General features: G+C 40.5%; 1 protein-coding gene across 1 annotated transcript in view; it reads right to left on the bottom strand.

Annotated features, from left to right (window-relative positions):
* The window catches only part of LOC108437058 (spectrin beta chain, non-erythrocytic 1), a 99,668-nt gene extending 84,476 nt beyond the window's left edge, over window positions 1-15,192 (bottom strand). Inside the window, exon 1 of the mRNA XM_037533745.1 lies at window positions 14,759-15,192. The gene's annotated coding sequence lies outside the window, so the exon portion shown is untranslated. The remainder of the gene's footprint in view (window positions 1-14,758) is intronic.
* Between the last annotated feature and the right edge of the window lie 1,523 nt (window positions 15,193-16,715).

Genomic DNA, 16,715 nt, shown 5'->3' with positions numbered 1-16,715 from the left:
TGCCTAGAGGTTCGCACACCAAATATACCCTCACACCCTCATGGTCAGTGTCTGGATTAGGGGTCTTGTCACTCCACACAGTCATTAAGGAAGGACCCTTATGGCCTTTTGACCTCTTGACTCCTAGGACTGACCCTAATGAGACAAGAAACCACAGCAGGTCACTAACCAGAATTTAAAAGGACAGGCTGAGCAGAAATAGGGACCGACTACAGAAGCAGTAAATCCTGATTAAAAAACCGCAGTGATGATAAAAAAATACAGCGTTAAAAAGACAATAATACAACACTTAAAAAAAATGGAGTCAAATCAGTATGTATTTTCATTTTTTGGAATGCAGTCTTATTCTTTAAAAGCTATATAATATTTCTCGATTTAATAGAAAAATCTAAATAAGGGGAAAATAAATACATCATAAAAAAGCCCATGCTTTTAAATAAATGCTGCCTGACTTCAATATAATTTTGTCCTGGTTCCGAGATCATATTAATGAAAAAAATGTGAGAAAATCATCATCATTAAAAAAAATAAATAAATAAATAGAAATAAATAATTTAAAAAAGAATACAAAAAAGCAATTACTCTTCATCTCACTTGTCCAGACTACCACAATTATTTTACTGCCAAATGTTTAATCCTAACCTTTAAGTCCCTTCCACTCTTAACAACATGTATAATGTATGAGTTTGGAAGTGGGTCAAAGAGAAAGAGAAGAAATCTGAAAAAACAGAAGAAATAAGAAGAACACTGCTGATCAACACTCGTATTACTGAGTGCCTCGTTTCATATTTTTTAGCATATTAAATTAAATCAAAAATTATATTATTGGTTAAATCAGTGTCTCCCAATCCTGGAGTCCTTAGTGTTTTCCCTCATCCCAACCCATCTGATCCCACTAACCTGCCAATAACAACGCCATACTGAGCTGAAACGGCCGTATTAATGTACGGAAAGCATTCAAATGTGGGGGTCCCAGGACCACTGATCTAAACTCCTTAAAATTGGTACTGGTGACAATAGGCTTATATCAGCCAAAAAACATTAGGCGGGAAAAAAATCTGAATAGCCGAATAGCAAAAACAAAGTATCACACTAGTTCAAGGAACAGTCAAGACATTTTCAAAGGTTTTTTTTTCATTTTAAAGGAGTGTTAAGTTAAACAGTTTACATACTGTGCTGCACTAAATCTAGATAAACTGACTAATTAGGCCCTATTCATTATAACGCATGGAGGTCACTTCTCAAGTACTGATGGAAAAAAAAAAAAACATTTAAAAAATTTCTGCCTCACTAATCTTCTGGCTCTCACACAGACACCACTGTCACAACCCTCACTCTGCCCTGTGCATTAGCAAGATATTCTCTCACATGCAGCTACACTACACACTATACTACACACATAAGAGACAGACGAGCAAGTATTCACAGCTACAAATCACGCATCACTGCAAACACACAAATGCATGTGCACTCCATCATGCATGCAAGCACACTCACAATGTGTGTGTGTGTGTGTGTGTGTGTGTGTGTTTGTGTGTTGGCCCAGTTTGTCTTAAGATCACTTTCATGGTCACTGCACAATCACAATACACTTATAATGTTACAGCTCTAAACATCACACGTATCAATGATACGCGCATACACATGCTTACAGTTTCAGTATGTACTAAAAAATCTCATTTGAAAGTATTAAAACTATCAGCGATTTGGCCCTGATAAGGACCATTTAACACTTTTAGCACACAAAATAACAATAACTCAAATTTAACTGGAGCTCAGAATTTAAAATGGTACCAAACCTATTAGTGTGTGTATACAAGGGCCGGGCAATGTGAAAATATCATTTTTATGACAAATTACCTCAAAATATGCTATTGTGAGTATATCACTGATATCATTAATACTGAAAACACTGATTGACTGCATTGTTTATTACAAAGAGAGCATAGTTAGTCCTGTTTAATTGGATTTAGTGCAGCACAGTATGAAAACGCTTAACAGAAATTATTATATTATTATATTAACAGATGGAGCGATCAGTGTAAATAATATTTTTAAAAAATGCAGGCCAAGCTTTAACAACTCATGTCACATAACTGATCTCCAATGAGGTTTTATTATACTGCAAACCAGAATCACAATACGTAGCAATATAATCACAATATTTGTATTTGTCTGTGTCATGCAGCCCTTATCTTGACTAATTTATTAATATTAACACACGTGGTGCTGCAATGATATTACAAAACAAATCTGCTCTTTAAGATCACAAAATTACCATCTCCCCCACCCCTCTCTCTCACTCTGACCCGTTTTCCTGTCATCTGGCTGATCTGTTTTTCACTGCACCAGTTAATCACAGAGACCAACACAGACCCAGTGCCACAGGGGAATTACGCTGTGTGTGTGTGTGTGTGTGTGTGTGTGTGTGTGTGTGTGTGTGTGTGTGTGTGTGTGTGTGTGTGTGTGTGTGTGTGTGTGTGTGTCCTCTGTAGAGTCTCTAAATGTTGGCACCCAAATGCACTACTACTTACTAGGGACATAACAATTCACAACATCCATATATTGATTTGATGTGATGCAGTAGTGAGTAGATAAAAATGTGCCATTAAATATGTTCAGGTTTTCATGTCTGTTTATTCAGCTTTAAACATAATGAAAAAAAAAATATTTACAACAAAAGCTGTCATTCACTAGCCACAAGATAATGTTAGCCCCAAGCTAACACAACAGCCACACGCTAATATGCTAGTCACTTTTCAATGATATAGTAAAACATGATCCGATACCGTACGCCATATTCTTACAGCCCTACTACTATTAGGGCTGCATAATCTACGGTTTGTTAATTGAGATCACGATGTGTCTGTTACTCATGTTTCTTTCCCTCTTCCAATGCATCAAATCTTACGTCATAAATGAACTGAACTACCATGATTTTGTGTTTGATGCACTACATCAATACCACCCATTCAACATTTCACCAAGACACTGCACGCCGATCTTTAAGCCATTCATGTCACATTGGTGCATCTCACAACTACTCACTCTTTCCATATTTCTCTCATTCTATTTTCTCACTCTTTTGTTTATGATGTTTGTACATTTTCATTCCTCTCACACACACATAGAGGTATATAGAGGAATAGCTATAGTCTTCTGTCACACTCCTCCACTCATACAAACCAAACAGCCTACGCTCACGTTTTAAAACTCATATCATGCACTTGTGCACGCTCACAGCACTCTGGCATTTGTGAACTGTACTCCGACATACAGCACAGATCAATAAATAGGATTAACCACTTCACACATACTCCAACCTGCTCTTAACTGAATAAACTGAATTCCTGTGTGTTTAACACACACACACACACACACACACACACACACACACACACACACACACACACACACACACACACACACACACACAGCACTAGGCCATGTGAGCTTATTACGCAAAGCTGGCTCTACCTGGTCAATAACTAAGTGTGACCTGAACGAACCAATAAATCTGACCAGTTAACACATCGTTCCTGCCAAACACACAACACAAGTGGAGGCCATGTGTTATCACAACAACACTTTCTTTCTCAAACAAAAATTCTTTACAGGCACTGGACAGATGATTAGATTTCACGGATATTGTAAATGTTAAACAGGTGCCTGTTGGTTTCTCATCAATCTATATTCTCAGCATTGCACCACAACACTGTTGTTGTCTTTCACTGTCTCCATTTCTCCGTCTCTCTGCAATAAATAAAACCAGCGAGTTCACAGAAGCAAACCTAAAGTACTCGAAATAATTTGGAACACAGAACAGGTGCAGCACCTCTTAGCATGAGGGACACTTAGTCTAGTAGGGCTGGACGATTAGAATGTGGACAACATTTCAAGATGTGATTATGCTGCTACAAAAACAGTGATTTTCTGTGGAAAGTGCAGATTCGGAACCTTCAGTTCATTTGTATTAATAAGTAAAAGTGGAGTTATTTTATTATTATTTGAATTTGATTTTTAATGTTATGGTGCACATGCAGTGTTATTTTGCAAAAAAAAAATTACATTTCTACATTTTTGTGTTACATTTTTGGCTATCAAAGCAAGTGGAAACACTTGAAGTGTAGACTTTTTTTTTTGTCATTACAAAATGTTGATATACAGCCGCAGGCAAAATATATCGCTTTTGTCAGAAGAAAACCTTGTAATTTCTTTTAGTTCATCATGAAATTTAAAATACAATGTAAAGGGTAGCAGTATTTTCAGTAGTATTTTCAATAGCATTTTCAAATTATGCCAAAAAATTAAAAAAGTTAAAAATGGAGATACGAGGTTATCTTCTAAAAACAGCAATACGTTTTGTTAATTTACGCAAGTGAAAATAATTGAACGTTCTCTACAGAGAACAAACTTTAACACTCACATTTTAGCATTTTTCAAAGTTTAACATATTGGGGAAAAAAACTACATAAAAATGTACAATATTTTTTTGCACAGGCCACAATTTAATAATTTTTCCCTAATATGATGAATTCAGAAAATAAACACTAATTCTGGATTTAAATGTGCAGATGTGTGTTAGTCAGAAAATCAACAAAACATGTAAGTGACCAAACGTTTGCATGCGACAATAAAAATTACAACTACATTATCCCTTACAATGTATGAAACACATTAATGAATCCTTTTTGCGGTTGGCTTGTATTTTGGAGCAACATTATGTATATTTCTTGGATCATATTAATTAAAACAACCAAAGAAACTCCTCTGAAAAGCCTATCAGGAAGCTCACAGCACACAATACAATAATTATGAACTGGTTAAAGGGCTCGTTCTCATATTGCAGCATCACACAACATCAGTACTGCAAAGGCCAATATCACAATAAATCAATCAAAACAGATCAGGTACTGGTCAGGATCAGTTATGAAGTGGCTAGGGTCAAGTAGAGTACCAGTCACGTTCAGCCAGGCTTCAGACAGCAAACAAACCTCCTCTTGGAACACCACCAAGTGATGAGCCTCTCAAAGACGCTGGTGTGTTATTTTAGGTTTCAGAACTATAAAGCCATGGTATCCTTTGTGTAGACTCTGAAGCCTCAGCATCAAAAGCCTCTTTCAGTGTAGTGGGCTGTCCCCAAATAAGCCATGTAAAGCTGTGTGAAGACAAAGGTTTGTGAATTAGGTTTAGAACTGCAAATCCTGCAGGAGGACTGAGATGGACAGACAGACATATCCAGTGGACAATCCTCACACTGAGTAGGGGCAGTGGTTCTCAATCCTGGTCCGGAACGCTGCTGACTTGCATGTTTGAGTAGGTCAAGTTTCAAATATGCAGTTTTCATCCCAGTCAATACAGCAAAGATAGGAAAACTAAGCTGCAAAAAACAGCCTGTTTTGAATTTACCTGAAAATACCAAAAAAACAAAAACAGGACTGGATTTGGAAGTCGAGACTAGCAGAGATCAAACAGGTTGGACAACAAGGTTCCTCAGAAAGGCCTACATGATGGGTCAGAAAGAGACTGGCCCAACCCTGTTTGAATGGTCAGGGATGTGAGTCAATTTAAATCTTCTTAATTGGTCTACAGAAGGCTCTGAATAGGTTCTGCAAGTTTGGCATGTCAGCAGAAGGCATAGCTGACAAGGCCCGTCAGCTTTATAATGTCCACATTCACACGTCCATAGACTCCCCTGAGGGTCAAAGATCAAAGGAGCCCTGATTTTAGGTCCCAGATAATACACATTGAAAGATTTTAATAAAAGGCTCAGAGAATCTGACTGTGAAGATGCTTTATAGAGGAAAATGCCTGGATAATGTAAGTGTAAATTTCATGTTAATGTTGAAAAGCAAACACTGAGTTTAACGTAACTAAATTAGCTTAACTTAATTAATTAGTTTAACTGACTACCTGAGTTGTTTCCCACAATCACAGCAGCATAAAATGACTACAAATGATGTACCTCCGTGAAAAATGTAAATATGCTCAGAGGAAAAGGCTGAGTCAGAGTATCAGTGTGGCTCAGACATATCGACCAATGCTGTTCTTTCCGGATATCTGAAACCAAGTACAGAAGTACATCACGTACACAGCCAGAAACTACAAAAAGCACAATGTCACTTTTTCCCCTTTCTCAAACAGATACTAAAACCTTGAGTACTGACTAAAACTGGTACAGATCAAACTCTTCTAAGGGTTAGAATAACTGTAGTATTGAAACCTGAAAAAGTCCGTACATCATCACTTAAACAAAACCAAAGGGTTTTTTTTTTCATTTGGGTAAACTTTTTTGCAAAAAAAAAAAAAAAAAAAACCCTATGCAAAACTACACAATATAAAAAAACTGCAGCAATATGCGTGACTACCTATTCATTAGGAATGTACAATAATATCTAAATCATATCAGTATTGGCATATTTGCTTAAAAAGAGATGGGCGATGAGAGATGAGTGATGAGGCACAATACTACTGCTACATTTTAAAATATACTATCAAAACCTATGAATATAATGCTTTGCATTCCAACATTTTACAAACTGAGCTGCAGAAATCCAGTTAAACAGGACTATTTATGCTCTCTTTGTAATGAAATGTGCAGTTGAGAAGTGTTCAAGTACTGATGACATCCACAATATGGTCAGAAAAGCCTATTGAGACATACTGTGAGGGAGTTTCTCATGATAAGGATAAATAACGTCATACTGCTTGGCCCTAGTACTGTTTTAGGACGGAAAAATCCTAATCCAGTTCCAAAACCTCCATTCCCGGCTACTCTGAATATGATTCTAGAATCGGAAGCTGCAGAGATTCTGAGAGAGGATGAAGAGAGATGTAGCCAAAACGAAGGCAGCTTGAAAGAAGAGGAGGAGGAGGAGGCAGGAAGGCTATATATAGGCCAACTCCACAGCAGGGCTAGAAACCAGGACTTAAACGAGCTCGCTATCTGCTGAGAGATGACTGCCAATATTCTCACACACACACACACACACACACACACACACACACACACACACACCACTGATCTGAAACACACTAACAGGATAAACCAGGAACATGTGAAAAATGTGAGAATTTTGATGCTGAGGGGACAAAAGGAGGGATAAAGAGAGAGAGAGAGAGAGAGAGAGAGAAGAGCCAATGAGGAACTGTTGCATAAGATGGCAGAATCTAGAGATGTTGACGGCATTTTGGCTAACAATTAACTACTTGCTAATGATTAGCAACTTATAAACCTGCTGTAAATGGCCTTGAACTTTGCAATGGCAGCATTAGATGACTTGCCATTCTGACACGATGAAGCTTACGCAGCAAATCTCTTCATCCTTTGTAATGGGCTCTCCTCTGGAGTTCCATGTAAAGCTGAAGGTGTGTTAGATTTGAGAACAAACAGTGCTAAGCGTCCAGTCTGATCTGATCTGATCTACAGCAGCGATGGAGGCAAAAGGGCACGTATAGTAGGCACAGGTACATACACTGCCAAAAAAACAGTGGTCTGATGTCAATCAAAACAACATAAAAGTTAGCATGCTCTGAAAACACTGCTGTTAAACAGAAATCCCTGTAGATCCAGTATTCAACACTGGACTGCTGCTGTGAAAGTTCTGTGAACTGTGAAGTTCATGGAACACTAAAATGGCAAAATAATAAAATGATGTACATGGAAACAATTTGAAGTTACTGTAAATAACTGCAGCCTGCTTTTGCTCATGCAATACCATGTAGTTTGATATGATAGGACACTACTAAATAATATATAGATGGCAGGATGAACAGTGCAGGCTGGAGAAGCCTCTGGACGCTCTTCAGCAATACTAGAAAAAAAATGAATTGTCCATCAGCTCCAGACAATCTAACAAATCACAAATCACAATCACAAAAAATAACATTAACTGGAATTTCATGACAAGAAGCCCAGTATCAACAGCAGTGAATTCTCCCAAAATGGGTCCAATGCTACATAAAAACTTACAAGTTATTTTATCTTCTGCAGCTTTAGCAAAGGTCACATCACATACCCAAACAATCCACATGAGAAATTACTTTTAATACGGATCATGTCTGTTTCCTTAAACGTAACTTCTTTAATTCTCTCTGACTACAGGTACCTCTTTAAAGGATCCAACAGATACAACTATGTCTCCAGATGAACAAGAACAAGCGGACATCAGTTCTAAACACTTGACCCAAAACTTGTTCTAAATACGCTGACCTAGTGGTCCGCATGAACTCAAAGTTACATCCTCCACTTACATCCCGAGCTAAAATTACACGCAGGAGATGTTCACGCCCAAGATAAATGGGTACACATGCATGCATCCATGGGCATGCACACACATTAATGACAGGGGCTTTGCTATGCTAATTAAAGCTGTGTCTTAGCTCAAATCACAGTGTGCAAGACTACAACGTTCCTTCCCAGACAAGCTGACTGGATCTGGTAAACCATAAAAACACCTTGCTGCAACATCACAAACAGCACAAGTCCAAAACATCTCCAAACAGCCAAAACATTCATAACTCTGCTGGTAAAGAACATTTCTATTAAAACTAATGAAAAGCATCTGCACCACTGTCCTTAATGTATATGCAAAACGTGTCAACTGAAAAACATGCTGATAAAGCAACACCCATTCTCAAATATTCAACAGAATTCTGTGCAAAATCCTAAAACTTGGACATCTAAAGAACAGGCAACACAGTGAGATGGATCGCTCAGTGCTACAAAACGTTTTTAAACCCGACAGTCTACAAGATAACTACAAGTTCACTGACACTGAAACACTTCAGATGTATACAGGTCCAACAACTAATCTTTAAAATGAGCTAATTTTATTTTCTTTGAAGCTCAAAATCCTCAAAACACCCCACTACAGCACAGTGAACACAAAATCCAGGACCAGAAACTGAATTTAAGGTGCAATTGTGAAGACTGCTCTAATGCATTGATGAACAAATTAGAAACCATATTTCAGTCAAATTCATGCACTCAAGTTATCCTTTTAAAACATCGCTGTTTTAGTATGTTGCAGGAATCCAGTATTCGAGTTGGGGTCAGAGAATGGCCACGTGCTTTAATCTTACAGCTGACTCAAGCAAGCTTACAGGGTGGGTAGACTGAGAAATGGAACTGATGATTAAAACAAATCAGCCATCAAATATTCAGGAGAGATTCCACCCTGAATACAAGAGGAAGCAAAGCAAGCATACTAGGGAAAAAGTCTTAAATTTGCTTAGACAGATGCAATATAAGTCTGCAAAACAGTCTCAGGCTCCAAGTCAACCCTATATAAGGCCAGTATTGTCACAAATTGTAATTTAGTGTATACAAACATTAATCCAGGCTGATCCCAGTATAACTATCTCTTTCTTTAATTTTAACAATGAAACTAGTTCGCTAGCTGACTCTGCTAACTGGGTTGAGCCACTGTGAGTGAATGGCTAGAGTACGTCTCGCTCCTGTATAAGCAAAAGCTGCACGCTGCCACCTAGTGCATCAAAGCTGTAACTGTTGAAAGTTCAAGCCTTTGCTGGTAATATCGGATCAAGGACCCCAAATGGCATAATGATCTTTAATCGACTAAAATCAATGACCAAATGAGTAGCCAATTAATTATGGGGCCAGTTTTTATCAGTTTAATACTGGTTATCACAATGTAAAACCCAATGATACTCATAGCACTTCAGATTATAGTATTTCTAATAACTGAGGACTCATAGCCGATTAGTTGATGACGTCATTACACGTCTTTCTCGCGCTCACTAAGAATGTTTTTTGACATTATCGTTTTCTGAAGAGCTCACAAAAGCGCGGTCAACCTCGAGAACAAAATGCTAAAAAGTGTGGTGGCATTTCACGCTAAACTCGGCTCACTGGATGAAGAAGATTCAGCTCGGTAAGATACGCCCTGTCCCAAACCGCATACTAGCACACTAAATAGGGTGTAAAAATAGCAGATACACCATTAGAAGCACACTCAGTGTAGTACATCAAGTACAGCAGTGTGTGGCTTGGGAAGTGGCGACAGTTGTGCTAGCGAGCTGGTCAGCTAATGTTGAAAGCTGTCCTACTTCATGTCATTTTCTATTTCGAAATGCTGCTCTCTGGTATCATTAATGGAGTTGGAACAGAGAAGCAGCCCTACTGACAATACTTCAAATGCACATAAACATTGTTATCGCTTTACCAGCCCATTTTAGAGTCAGATCAGACACTGTGGCCTGATAAGGATCAGAGCCCAGTGCTCCTGGAGGCTGACACAGCTCGAACCGGGGGCTCATCCCCACATGATTGCAGAGTGCAAGGCTGGAATGCGAGGGGTGTCGCATGAACAAAAGCACCGGTAGTGGGTATGATGACTAGGCTTAGCGAACCGAGCCGTCCCGAGCACCGGGACAATGAGGGCTGCTCGGACAGCAGGGAAAAGGGCAGGGCACATGAGGGGGATTAGGACAGTCAGCAATATGGGGGGCCACCGTTGCATTCCTCACACTGCAATGACCCCACGACCTATCCGTCCAGCCGTCTGTCTATCTGTCTCTCTGTCTATCCATTCATCCATCTATGCTTTTGTCTTCCCAGCCCAGTCCAGCAATACCCTTCCACTGCAGACCAGTAACGGGGCCAGTTTTTATCAGTTTAATACTGGTCATCACAGTGTAAAACCCAATGACGCTCATACCACTTCAGATTATATTTCTAATAACTGAGGATTACCATCTTTTACAAAGCAAGACACAAGTAAACAGCCTATGGCTTCAGTCTTCCTGAAAATGCCATGGCAACACATACTTAGACAGTTATAATCTGAACAGTAAACAGTAGTGGATCTAGTGAAAATTCCATAGTTATTAAAACTGCTGTCTATTTTTTGTCATGTGATAAAAATACAAAAAAAATCCATAACATGTCTACCAACATCCCAAATTTGTTATCTTTCTTACATTTCTATCAAATGTCTATTTATTCAGTCACCAATCCACTTAAAGGCCCATCCAGGTTGGTCCCACAGTAACTTTCTTTACCAGTTTCAATCAAGCATAAAATTGTGCTGTGGGTATTGTTAGCAATGGGCTAACTGCTAATGGGCAGAATTTTTAATTGACTGGTGTAATTGCCTACATGGTACAATATAGAGATAAGGAGAGAAGGATGGAGAGGATGAATGGATAGATAATGGTCCCTGATCAGTACACCTAAGAAGTGCAACCTTATAAATACTATACACTACAGATACAAGCCTATATGAGATTTGCGTTCCTTAGGCGAATAACTGCGTATAAATTGTAATAAATAAACTGCAATAAATGCGTATAAACTGCAATAAATGCGTTCATTTAGCGAATAACAAAGTGACACAGTGAGGTTAAATCACAAGTACATGAATTTTACATAAAAGAGCCCATATTTAATGTGTATTCAGATTAGTTTAGTTACATGCCAATCATGTAACCTAAGGCCTGTAACAATGACATCAACATATAATGGACCTCAAGCTGTAAAACTCTCGGAAAATCTAAGGTTCTGATCTACAGACCAGCAACGATGACTGTGTAACATTACCCACCCAACATCCCAGCAATACAGATACTATACTGTGGAAATTCAATAATACTGAGCGTTGCCCTATGGCCATGTCCTTAGATAGATACCATGCTATATTGGGTCTGCTCAGTTCTATTCTTTATGTCAAGACATACATGTACACCAAACAACATTTATAAGTTACTGAATGCACTTTTGCTTCATCTATGCACATTTGTACAAGTATCAATATATTCAATAAAGGAAAGGTAAAGGGGGGAAAACACTAGACACAATTTCATGCATTATTTCTTATCTGTACTGTTGGCTGACCGATTTAAAGTAGCCCAGATCAATAAACGAGAAGTAATATTCAGATTGGCCTGACTGCTGTTACAAGAGGCTTTTTGCAACCGTATACATTTAAATGTCCATTATGGCTGCATAAAATAAGATCGGATTAAGCCTTAACCTTAGCCTAAATGTTTTCAATGGTAAAACACATTGACATTGCAGTTTAATAAGTTATGTTTCCATTAAACTGACCCCTAAATGTTCTGTGGGGGTTCTGATCACTCAAAGCAGTCACAAGGTCAATTGCAACAAACAACCAGACGTATTGTGATTGCAATTCACAGTAAAATAATCTCAATTTTGTATTTTGCCCATTTCATGCAGCTCTAGTCTCTGTGTCACGCATGTGCCAAGCATAACAACAAAAACATCTAGTCACAAAAACTGCCTTTTGCAATACTGATATCACACAAGATATTTTTCCTGTGTGCTGCGAGGACCCTGACCAATCACAGGTCCAGAGGGGTGTGTCTGGGCGTTCTGCTGAATCAATGTGTCCATGTCACATTATGTATGCAATCTAATTGCTACGCTAGCCTCCATGTCATGCAGGCCGAGGGCAAAACTCAAACTGTTTCTGGATCAGCAGCCAAATGAGGCTCCAGTGCATCATGGAGCTCAGTCACTGATCTAGGATCAGGTTCACCTCTGTTAATACTACTCAGCCACAAGACACTGACCTAGAAACGGCCATTTAAACCCAGCGCCCGTCCCAAGACGGCACAGGTACCAGCCTTAAAAAAAATCCTCAAAAACACACCAGCCGTTCGTGGTGGGGGATGGGGGGAGTGCCTGTCTGGTTAAATCAGAGACACTCACAGGGAGCGGACACTGATGACTCTGGCTAGTATTACAGCCCGAAATCTCGCAGTAATCCCTGTCCTTCCACGCTGTAGCCTCAAATCCTGCTTTCTCTCAGCATAGTTTCATTCAGCCTGGACAGTGAAATCATCAGGAATATTGCCTTTTCTCACTTGATTCCTCCGTCTGCCACACACACATACTTTGATACCAAAGCCAGCTACTATTATTCTGGTCTTAACATCATTTTGAGATAAAAAGGGACAGAGAATCCTTCAGAACGCTGATTATTCGTATTATTTGGACCCCTTAGCAGAGTCAGAGCCAGACATATGGACATCTTTGACCATCTAGACACCTACAAATTTGAAATATTTATATTTTCCCCTCCTAGATGTCCTCATCCCTTCACATGGCTACAAATTTGATATAATTCTGCTGCTTTTCCCCTGGTTATCCCAGGTTTCTTAGAATCCAGACTGCCCAACAGAGTCTTGCTGGACATCTCAATGGTTGTGACCCTTCCTACTGCTATACTGATACAAATCTGTTTTCTCCTGATGCAGAAATATCATCAGAGTCTTGCTAGTCCTGTGGACATCTTCAAGCATTTCTGTTTTGGCCCTCCTTTCTTATCATCCAGCCATCTCAACAGAGTCTGGCTGGACACCTCGAGGGTTTTGCCCCTTCATACAGCTACAAATCTGACATTATTTTGCTTTACACCCCTGTTATCCCAGTTTTCTTACAATCCAGACTGCCCAACAGAGTCTTGCTGGACTTCCCAAGGGTTTTGACCCCTCCTACTGCTATAAATTTGATATATACACGTTTGTTTTCTCCTGATCCAGAGATATCAGTCTTACTAGTCCCCTGGACATCTTCAAGCATTTCTGTTTTGGCCCACTTTTCTTATAATCCTGCCATCTCAGCAGAGTCTTGCTGGACATCTCAAGGCTTGCCCCCTTCTACAGCTACAAAATTGACATCATTTTGTTTTAGATTCCTATTATTCCAGTTTTCGTACAGTTCAGACTGCCCCAACAGAGTCTTGCTGGACATCTCAATGGTTGGGACCCTTCATAATGCTATAAATCTGATTAAAATTTGTTTTCTACCCTTTCTTCTGATCCAGTAACATCATCAGTGTCTTGCTAGTCCCCCGGATATCCCCATGCATTTCTGTTTTGGCCCGCCTTTCTAAAAGTCCTGCCATCTGAACAGAGTCTTAATGGACTCCTCAAGGGTTTTGACCCTTCCTACTGCCACAAATGTGACATTATTTTGCTTCGCCCTCTTCCTATGATCCACACAGATCTTGCTGGTCAACTAGACATCTTTACACATTTCCGCTGGCCTTTCTTTCTCAACCCCAACAGAGCCTTGCTGGGCGCCTGGGATCCCTCAGCCCTTCACGGAGCTGCAAATCTGACGCGATTTTGAGCTCAGAATCTTGTTGACACCTGAACACCTGAACATCTGAACATCCACGGCTCCTCGTCTGACATTATTCCGTTCTTCCCTGCCTTCTCCAAACGCTTCACGCGGCTCAACAGCTAGCAAGGCTTCCCCCATCGCTTCCCAAGGCACCTCGAATGACAAATCAAAATAAATAAATAAATAAATAAAGAGATACCACCGAGAGGAGAAGACGCCGTGTTGCGCATCTCTAAACAGCGACGCTTTTCACACAGCGTTAATATTTCGTATTTCACCGGTCGCTAACCGAGAGGCCATAACGCTGCACACGGTGTGTTTAACGGGGATAGTCGGGGCGGTAATGTGACACAGCAAAGCTAGCCGTGTGGCTGAGGGGAGACAAAAGGCAGACCCCCTCCCCACCTCCCCCCTCAGCGTGGTAAGGCAAGGCGGCCAGCTAGCCGCTCGAAGGCAGGACCATGCTGTTAACAAAGGTATCGCCGGCTAACGGGCTGCGTTTCCCATCTTTACTCCAGGACACGCGACCCACGGTATCGACCGTTATCGACACGGGCGGTTAGAAAACAGCGTTAGCTTGGCTGAACTAGCAGGCTAGTCGCCTTATTGACAAGCGAGAGCAGAGCAGAGCGGCAGACTCACCGTCGGCGGTGCGGCTTCGGTTTTCGTCAGGCAAAAAAACCCTCTGGGTAAAAAGCCGTTCGGCGTCTGTTTACAGCGAGGGGAGATAAAAGTATAGAGGGAATAACCGTTTTTCTCTGTCCGGGTTCACCGGCGGCGGCGGCGGCGGCGGTGAGGTTTTAAAAATCCCGACAGTCAGTTAAAATCCCGCATCCTTCACCGCCTGTTCCTCTGTTTCTCCTCCTCGGAGCTGCCGGAGCAGCGGCGCAGGTTCCGAGTCCGAGTTCTCCTCCTCCTCCTCCAGCCCGGAGAACCGCCGCAGCTTCGCCCAGCCGTTATTTTTTGTATATTTTTAAAAATCAGCATCGGAGCGCGAGCTCCTCCGCGCAGCCTCCCTCAGTCCGTCCTCAGTCGCCGCGGCCCGTCTGTCCGTCCTCCGCGCGGAGCGCTGCAAGGAAGAATGAATGGCAGCGCGCGCGAGCACGCGGGGGCGGAGGAGGGGGGCGGTTGCACGCGCACACGCGCACCAAAGAGTATTCACGGGAATTGATCAGAATATAAATGAATAAATAGTGTAATACAACGTTATTATTTAACATAAGCATAAAACATACATATATATATATATATATATATATATATATATAGTAATTCAAGGATTTAATATGTGTTAAAAAGATATGCATTTTTGTAATACACAAATATACATATGTTTAAATATATATTAATGAATATAAAAAATATATATAATCATACATGTCTAATAAATAATACGGAATATATGCTATTTTGTTTACATCATTCAGCATCAGCACAGCAGTTGTTTACATTGTGTGAACATTTCATGATGAATGAATGGACAAATAAAATAATACTATAAAATGAAGATACATGATGTTTTTTTGGACAGCGATGATTTATTATATATATGTGTGTATGTATGCATGTTCTCCCCATGTCTGCGTGGGTTTCCTCCGGGTTCTCCGGTTCCTCCCACAGTCCAAAGACATGCAGTCAGGCCAATTGGAGATGCTACATTGCCCCTGGGTGTGAGTGCCTGTGTCTGTCTGTCTGCCCTGTGATGGACTGGCGACCTGTCCAGGGTGTATTCTGCCTTCCGCCCGAAGACTGCTGGGATAGGCTCCAGCAGCCCCCCGCGACCCTGACGGAGAAGCGGCTTTGAAAATGGATGGATGGATGGATGGATATATGTATATGTGTGTGTCTGTGTGTGTGTGTGTGTGTGTGTGTGTGTACTTTTTTCCATATATTTGAGGAAATATGAGCTTGTATATGTTTTGTCTGCACAGGATGGATGGTAAAATGTTAAACTGGCATTTGGACAAGATGTCCAGACTGGTTTGCTGGTGGATGGACATTAATATTAACCAGCCAGTGCAGTGTAAGGGGGTGGGGTGGGGTGGGGTGGGGGGGTTGATAGACTGTTCTGGGACTGTGTGAGTTCTCCATTCCTACCAAACAACTTCAGATTGCCAATGTTAGCGATTCAGGATGTGGGCCGCTAGTATATTAGTATTCTGTGCTGAAGGAGCCTCATTCATGCTGAACTTCAAAGTCACAGTGGTATGTAAAGGAAAACGCTGTGCGCGGTTCTGAAGGCCAAACCCTTTGTGAGTGCACCTGTAAGGTCATTCTTACTGAAAGGTCCAGTAGAGTCAATGGTCCAGAAAGCAGTGTTGATTCCCCATAGAACTCCAGGACTAGCCACAAACGTTGGCCTTATGCTTTGGCCTTAAAGAGGAATTCCACCGATTTTTTTCAAAATGTATGAATAATTCAGTCCCAGGATGTAAAAAAATTCATTTAGAGTGGTTTGATGTGAAGTGGCTCATTTGGATTTCTTTGCAGTGGTTGTGAGTAACCAGGGGTCACAATGTCTACAAGGGAAATATAACCATTTTATTTACTGTCCAGAATGAATTGTGACCCACATGTGACTTCCGTGTTTTTGTATGTA

This window comes from Pygocentrus nattereri, chromosome 23, assembly GCF_015220715.1.
Source record: "Pygocentrus nattereri isolate fPygNat1 chromosome 23, fPygNat1.pri, whole genome shotgun sequence".
Taxonomy (NCBI): Eukaryota; Metazoa; Chordata; class Actinopteri; order Characiformes; family Serrasalmidae; genus Pygocentrus; species Pygocentrus nattereri.
This window is presented reverse-complemented; position numbering and strand designations above follow the sequence as displayed.